The sequence below is a fragment of the Hordeum vulgare genome, chromosome 6H (assembly GCF_904849725.1).
Source record: "Hordeum vulgare subsp. vulgare chromosome 6H, MorexV3_pseudomolecules_assembly, whole genome shotgun sequence".
NCBI classification, from domain to species: Eukaryota; Viridiplantae; Streptophyta; class Magnoliopsida; order Poales; family Poaceae; genus Hordeum; species Hordeum vulgare.
The window spans coordinates 53,582,814-53,591,017 of record NC_058523.1 but is presented as its reverse complement, the minus strand read 5'-3'; the positions used below and the strand labels follow the sequence as shown (position 1 = coordinate 53,591,017).

Sequence of the window (8,204 nt, the reverse complement as noted above, 5' to 3'; positions counted from 1 at the left end):
GTCATGGTCGACTTCATCGCCTTGAGACTCACCATGTTCAGGTGAACACGGTAGCCACCATTGGCAAGGATCGAAAAGAGGATAATAATAAGTGACAACACGGTTTTCGTGTTCAAATTGAAAAATGTGGACCTAGGAAATGGGTCTTGAGCTACACTTATATATTGGTTAGGGGTGAGCAATGTTTTTTTTCTCGCGTTGAATAAAATTTGCAGGTCTTAGTGTCACCTCATGATACTATTCATGCATTCTAATTCATCCATTTAACTTCATCATTTGTTCGATTCGTTTAATTACATCGTCACCCGTAGCAAAGCACGGGTACATTTACTAGTTATATCAATGATGATAGGTATATGATGGTGCTCAGAGCTGGGAGACATCATTTATTATTCAAGCATATTGCCCTACAGATCTTGTGAGCGAGTATGGCCCAACTCTCGAGAGAGCCAATGCATTCATGAAAAAAATCGCACGTTCTTTTGGTACCTTACAGTTATTTCAATTGATAAAGTAGCCATTACATAATGTAATCTAAAACGGTGTGCATGTCCATACCTGAAGGTTCTCTGGGATCATCCTGGCGACCAAAGTTATTCACATCGCCACAGATCCAAGGGTTCATGGACTCTTTCAAGTGCAGACAATGGATGGACTGTATCTGACACTACCGCAGAAGCACTTAAGGTCATTTTTTCTCTCTTAATATCAACATGTGAAATTAGTTATTAATCAAGTAGTAAGTGATATTATATAACCTTATCTTAATAAATGGAACTACATCCAGCAAAGTCATACAGTGTTCCTTGGTTCCGTTGTAGATCATGTATTTTTTTATTGTGTTTATACAAGAAAATCCTTACATTATTTGATTTTCAGGCCGTACTGCTGCTCTCGAAGATCTCTAGGAACATCGTTGGCGATCCAATAGAAAGAGAACGGGTGCATGATGCTGTTGATTGCCTTTTGTCTTTTGTGGTATGAATTATCAAAAGAATTAAGCCATGTAACATGATTGCCCAATCTCCAAGCATTCGCTCCTATTTCTATGAATACGGATTTGTCCCGCCAAACTTATAATGCTGAAATGTTATGCCAACTTTAGTTTACGGATGTGGTGAAGTCAATACTGTTTGCACAATTTTCCAGCTCCTTTAAGCAGACAGTCAATAGGTATAGTAATTGATGTGAAACTATACCATGCATGTTGCAGACAGTGGCGAAGCTTGAGACAAAAACAGGGGGCAAACATAATTAATTTCAACTGATTTTAGTGAAGTATAAACCTAATAAAAAGGTATACATGCTTGGTTTTTTTTATCTGGGGGGCCATGGCCCAGGTTGACCCCCACCAAGCTCCGCCAGTCGTTGCTATTTTCTTATTGTTCTAAGCTGTAAATGTCACCTGGTTAATCGTGAATCATTTTCTGCTGTAGAATACAGATGGGACCTTTTCTACATATGAATGTAAAAGAACTTCTGCTTGGATAGAGGTGAGTTTTTACAGGCTGCTAATATTGTCTGATGTATTAAATTGTGAGTCAATCAAAATAATATTTATGAGTACTCGATTGTTGTTTTGTATATATATAATATGATATCATCAATTTACCATATTTTTATCTCGTTACTGGTCGATTATATTTTTCATTTTTTTAGTATTGAGATATTTAAATCTCAGGATTAAAGTATTTTAGAAATATATGATTGCGAATGTTCAAATCTTAATTATTTAGTGACCCAGATATGTTTTGATAGTCTTATATTTCCAGAATTAGCCCAGCAAAACCCATAGTCCAAGTTTTCTTGGCCATGCTCTGACATGGTTTGCTTTTGGTAATCTAGATCATCAATCCTAAGTGGTGAAATACCATGTTGTTTGGAAAAGTCTCGTCAAACCCCATTTTGCTACAACTTAAGGAACATACTAATGGTGTATGATAAAAACATGACAGATATCCGGAATGCACTTCCTCGGTGCTGCAAGCTCTTATGTTGTTCAAAGAACTACATTACGGTTACCGTACTAAGGAGATAGAAAAGTGTATCAGATATGAGCAACATTTATTGAGAGCAGACAAGGAGAAGATGGTTCATGGTTCGTAATCAGGCCACATTTCCTCACTTACCTTAAAGCAACTCTAGCAGACCCCGCATCCGTCAGGCCCGCAAAACGTGTTTGCAGTTTACGGAAAAACGCCTTTGCGGGACGGCGCGCACGGCTGCGGATGCACACCCCGCGTAACGGACCCGTAAAAAAGCATATTCGCAAAATATGCTTTTGCGCGGGCTGAAATGTCCCCCACCAACCGCTTCCGCTTATATCACTACTGAAATCCAGTTCTTTGCCGTCTGCTGGCTGATGGCAAAGAACCTCTTTGCCGTCAGTTGACATCAAGCAGACGGGAAAGGGCTGACTGATGGCAAGCAAACTATTTGCCATGTGTCGGCCCTTTGCCATCTGCCAGCGGACGGCAAAGAGACCTAGGTCAGACGGCAAAGAGGACGGGTGGGTCCCATGCCTGCCGTGTCCGACGGAAGGGAAACTTTGCCATCCGGGGGCCTTTGCCGTCCGTCATGGGGCCCTTTGCCGTCGGGGGCGGACATCAAAGGGAGCGACCCTATAACGGTCGTCAACCCCTCCCCTCGCTCATTGTCTCTCTCTCCCACCCACTGTCTCTCTCTCCCCTCACCTCACTCGCCCCCGCCACCGCCCCGCCTCGCTCCAGCACCACCGGCGGAGCCCCCTGCCCCCGCCCCCTGTGACGCCCCCGCCCCCTGCCCCCGCCCCTGCGCCGCCCCCGCCCCCTGTGCCTCCCCTGCGCCGCCCCCGCCCCCTGCACCGCCCCCGCCCCCTGCGCCGCCGGTACGTAGTTATATAGTTAGTTTATTAGGTAGAATAAAGTAGATAGAAAAGAAAAAACTTATAAGAAAGTTAGTTTTTTTCTGTCAAATTAGATAGTTAGTTTTTTTTCTTTTTTTTTCTTTTTTCTGTTAAATTATATATTTAGTTTATTAGGTAGAATAAAGTAGTTAGAAAAAATAATAGAAAAGAAAAAACGTAGAAGAAAAAAGAAGAAGAAGAAGAAGAAGAAAGAGGAGAGGAGGAGAAAGAGAAAAGAAAGAAGAAAATGAAGAAGAGGAGGAGGAGGAGAAAAAATAATAATAAGAATAATAATAATAATAAGAAGAAGAAGAAGAAGAAGAAAAAGAAGAGAGAGGAGAAGAAGAAAGAAGAGGAAAAAGGAACCCCGGCACCCCGGCACTGACCCTCGACCCCCGAGCCCTGACGCCCAACGCCACTGACCCTCGACGCCACTGACCATCGACCCCCGAGCCTCGACCCCCGACGCCACTGACCATCGACCCCCGACCATCGACCCCCGACCCTCGACCCCCGACGCCCGACGCAACTGACCCTCGACCCCCGACACCTGTTTGGCCTCTTGTTGACCGAAAAGACCCCAACCCCCGACGCGAGTGACCCTCGACCCCCGACGACACTGACCCCCGACCACCGACGCAACTAACCTCCGACCCCCGACGCCACCGACACCCGACACCACCGACCCTGTAAATTACGAGTTAGGCCACATATTTTCCGATTATGTTAATTATAAAAACATCATATTTGTGTTGATCGTGTGAATTTCAATGTGCAGTTGTTCGACGACCTCCACGTGCGTTGGACGAGCTACGCTCCTGCGTTTGTTGGTGAGCACAAATGACTTCTCCTCCTACCCCCTTAATTTGCTCTGTTTCGGTCTTCGTGCCGATGAAACTTGCTAGATATAGGTTTCTTCAATCATGAGTATGCGTGACGAGTATGTGTCTCCCGTTCGAAAGGGCGACATCTATAAATATGCATGACTTTGCATATTTATAACCGCCATCCTTTCGAATTGTCCAACGTTATCCATGGACAGCCTCAGTATGTGTAGATTGGGTTCGTTTTCCCGTATGCTGTGCTCCGAATCTGATGCGGAATTTCGTTAGTGCCTCCCTGTTGTTCTCCGGGTACACATCCTCTCTGCTTATTGCTGAGACGTGTATCAGGAGAACAGCGGGGAGGTGCTGCCGAAATTCTACGTCGCATCTAGAGCAGAGCATGGGAAAACGAACCCAATCTACACATATTCGGGTGGGATTAGGACCTATCTTTACCTATTAGCGTGTAGGTTGCATGGACGTAATAAAATTGACAAACTTTATTAGCGGATGAATATAGATGATGAATTATATATTTATTTCTTGTGCACCCATAGGTAGCTAGGCAACATGAGTGATCGTGCTTGGATCTACACTAGTCACCCTAGTCAGAAAGACATGACCAATGAATGGTTAACAAAAACCAGGGGGTTTGTGAGAGCCGCATTTGCAAATGGCCAGCAAAAAACATGGTGCCCCTGTCCCAACTGCGACAACTGGAAAAAGCAGACAGAGTTTAAAATGGGTAAACACCTACAGAAGTGGGGTTTTACGCCTAACTATACGGTGTGGAATTTTCATGGTGAGTCTGACCAACGTGCCAGAGCTGAGGTGATTCGTCGTCGCACCGACGAGCATGGTACCGGGATCGAAGACATGGTGCAAGACTTTGATGATGCTCGAGATTCGGACGATGAGGTGGAGGAATCTGCAACGGCCTTCTATGAAATGTTGGAGTGTTCAAAACGTCCTCTCCACGAGCACACCGAGCTTTGTCAGCTGGATGCCATCGCGCAAGTAATGGCTCTGAAGGCTCAGTTCAACCTAGGCAGAGAATGCTACGACACAATGATGACGATATTTGGACGCTTCCTACCCAAAGGCTATGTACTGCCTACAAACATGTACCAGTCAGAGAAAATCCTCCGTGTACTTAAGATGCCCTATGAGAAGATACATGCATGTGAGAATGGATGTGCCTTATTTAGGCTTGAGTATGCGGCCTTGAACTATTGCCCCATTTGCAATTCTTCCAGGTATATTGTGGTAGACAACGGTATGGGTGAGAAGAATCAGACCAAAATCCCCATTAGTGTTCTTCGATATCTGCCAATCGTACCAAGACTTCAACGTCTTTTCATGGTCGAAGAGACGGCCAGACAGATGACATGGCACAAATTGGGCAAAAGAACCAAACTAGATGTAGATGGGAACAAGATGATGCTGCCTCTTGAGCTTGCGTTGGTTTTTCCCTTGAAGAGGAAAGGGTGATGCAGCACAGGAGCAGTAAGTATTTCCCTTAGTTTGAGAACCAAGGTATCAATCCAGTAGGAGAATCAAGCCAAGTGTCCAGAGTACCTGCGCAAACACAAACGAGCTTGCACCCAACGCTATAAAGGGGTTGTCAATCCCTTCAAGATTGATTAAAAAGTGAGATCTGAAGGCGGAAAGTGCAACGAAGTAAATGTGTAAGGCTGAAAATATGATGTGAAGTAGACCCGGGGGCCATAGTGTTCACTAGAGGCTTCTCTCAAAATAGCAAATATTACGGTGGGTGAACAAATTATTGTCGAGCAATTGATAGAACCGCGCAAAGTCGTGACGATATCTAAGGCAATGATCATACATATAGGCATCACATCCGAGATAAGTAGACCAATACTTTCTGCATCTACTACTATTACTCCACACATCGACCGCTATCCAGCATGCATCTAGTGTATTGAGTTCATGACGAATAGAGTAACGCCTTAAGCAAGATGACATGATGTAGAGGGATAAACTCAAACCAATGATGTAACCCCATCTTTTTACCCTTGATGGCAACAACACGATGCATGCCTCGCTACCCCTTCTGTCACTGGATGAGGTCATCGCACGGTATGAACCCAAAACCAAGCACTTCTCCATTGCAAGTATCATAGATCAAGTTGGCCAAACAAAACCCACAACTCGAAGAGAATTACAAGGATATGAAATCATGCATATAAGAGATCTGAAGAAACTCAAATAAGATTCATAGATAATCTGATCATAAATCCACAATTCATCGGATCTCGACAAACACACCGCAAAAGAAGATTACATCGGATAGATCTCCATGGAGATCATGGAGAACTTTGTATTGAAGATCCAAGAGAGAGAAAAAGCCATCTAGCTACTAGCTATGGACCCGAAGGTCTATGGTGAACTACTCACGCATCATCGGAGAGGTCATGGTGTTGATGAAGAAGCCCTCCGTATCCGAATCCCCCCTCCGGCATGGCACCAGAACGTGCCCCAGATGGGATCTTGCGGAGACAGAAGCTTGCAGCAGCGGAAAAGTATTTTCGTGGATCTCTCACGCAGTTTTGGATTTTTAGGGAATTTATAGGTGGAAGAGGTAAGGCAGATGAGTCACACGGGGCCCACAAGCCTGCTAGGCGTGCCCCCCTAGCCGCGCCTAGGGGGCTTGTGGCCTCCCCTGGTGGCCTCTGCCTTGGTTCTCACGTCCCTTGCATATCTTCTGTTCCGGAAAAAATATTTTCGGAAGTTTTATTCTGTTTGGACACCGTTTCAAATCCGCCTCTGAAAAGGGTCAAAAACACGGAAAAAACAGGAACTGGCACTTGGCACTAAGTTAATAAGTTAGTCCCAAAAAAGATATAAAAGGCATACAAAACATCCAAAGTTTGACAAGATAATAGCATGGAACCATCAAAAATTATAGATACATTGGAGACGTATCAAGCATCCCCAAGCTTAACTCCTCCTCGTCCTCGAGTAGGGAAGTGATAAAGACTGAATTTTTGATGTGGAATGCTACCTAGCATAGTTGTCCTTTGTAACTTATTTCATGTGACATGAATGTTCAGATCCGTAAGATTCAAAACAATAGTTTGCTATTGACATGAAAACAATAATACTTCAAGCAAACTAGCAAGGTAATCATGAACTTTCAAAATAACAACGCCAAAGAAAGTTATCCCTACAAAATCATATAGTCTGGCTATGCTCCATCATCCCCACACAACTAATTTAAATCATGCACAACCCGGTATTGGCCAAGTAATTGTTTTCGCACTCTTACTTTCTCAAACCTTTTTCAACTCTCCCGCAATACATGAGCGTGAGCCATGGATATAGCACTATGGTGGAATAGAGTGTGGTGGAGGTTGTGAGACAAAAAGGAGGAGATGGTCACATCGACTCGGCGTATCAAAGGGCTATGGAGATGCCCATTAATAGATATCAATGTGAATGAGTAGGGATTGCCATACAAAGGATGCACTAGAGCTATAAGTATGTGAACGCTCAAAAGGAGAACCAATGGGTGTGCATCCATCCCAGCAAGGTATGTTGTCGCGACTCTGAGAGTTTGTATTTATTATTTCGTGAGTGCTGCCTTTAATCTTGCACTTTTTCTGTAATTTCATGTTGTTCAGTCGGGCTTCCTTCGGAGGCGATTCATCTGGAGGACGACGACCAAAGGGGGTCAGGGCCAGCTTTCGCACCTGTCCTTGAGGTTGTCCCATCTGCTGCTGCTCCCACCACAGTCGTGCTGCCGACCGAGACGATGCCGCCGACTGAGACGGTGCCCCTCGTGGCGGAATCGACTGGAGCGGAGCTTGGGATGCCCAAGGAGTCTTCTGCCACGCCGGGTCCGTCAACCGTTCAGTATGACGCCCGACATCTCCCGGAAGACCAGATGGGGGCCGCCAAGGACGCCATGGTGCAAGTGGAGTTGATGGCGGGTGATGCCAAGGGAGCGTACGACTCCATCGCGTCTTTGTACAAGAGAAGCTTGGAGCTCCGGGACGATATCCGAGTAAGTGCGCTAGTAAGTGTTTACTTTCCTCTTGTCACCCACTGGGTGTTTCATTGATAGACTCGGATACAGTAGGATGATTTTGCAGTGGGTTCACTCCGAGTGAACCAAGTGGGTGTAGTCCCCAAGACTTCTGTCGAGTGCTTGCACCGGCAGTTGTCTTTAGATTCATTTTCCATGACCTGAGCGGATCAGAGCTGATCTGCCCGAATGATTCCAGTGGGGGCACTCCGAGTGCACCCACTGGGTGTAGTCCCCGAGAGTAATGTTACTCAGGTCGGGTAATAGTAGTGTCATAGATTTGTCTGTTTGTCATGTAGCTCAATAGGGCCGGCCTGTTCGAGCTTCATGCCAGTTGGGTCACTCTTAGTGAACCCACTGGGTGTAGTCCCCGAGACCGCTATCGATTGCTTGCATCGGCAGGGGTCTGAAGAACTTTGAGCTTTGATTGTTTTCCTTGTTGAATGTG

General features: G+C 45.3%; 1 pseudogene; it reads left to right on the top strand.

Moving 5' to 3' along the window:
• The window catches only part of LOC123405061, a 56,812-nt pseudogene that overhangs the window by 211 nt on the left and 48,397 nt on the right, over positions 1-8,204 (top strand).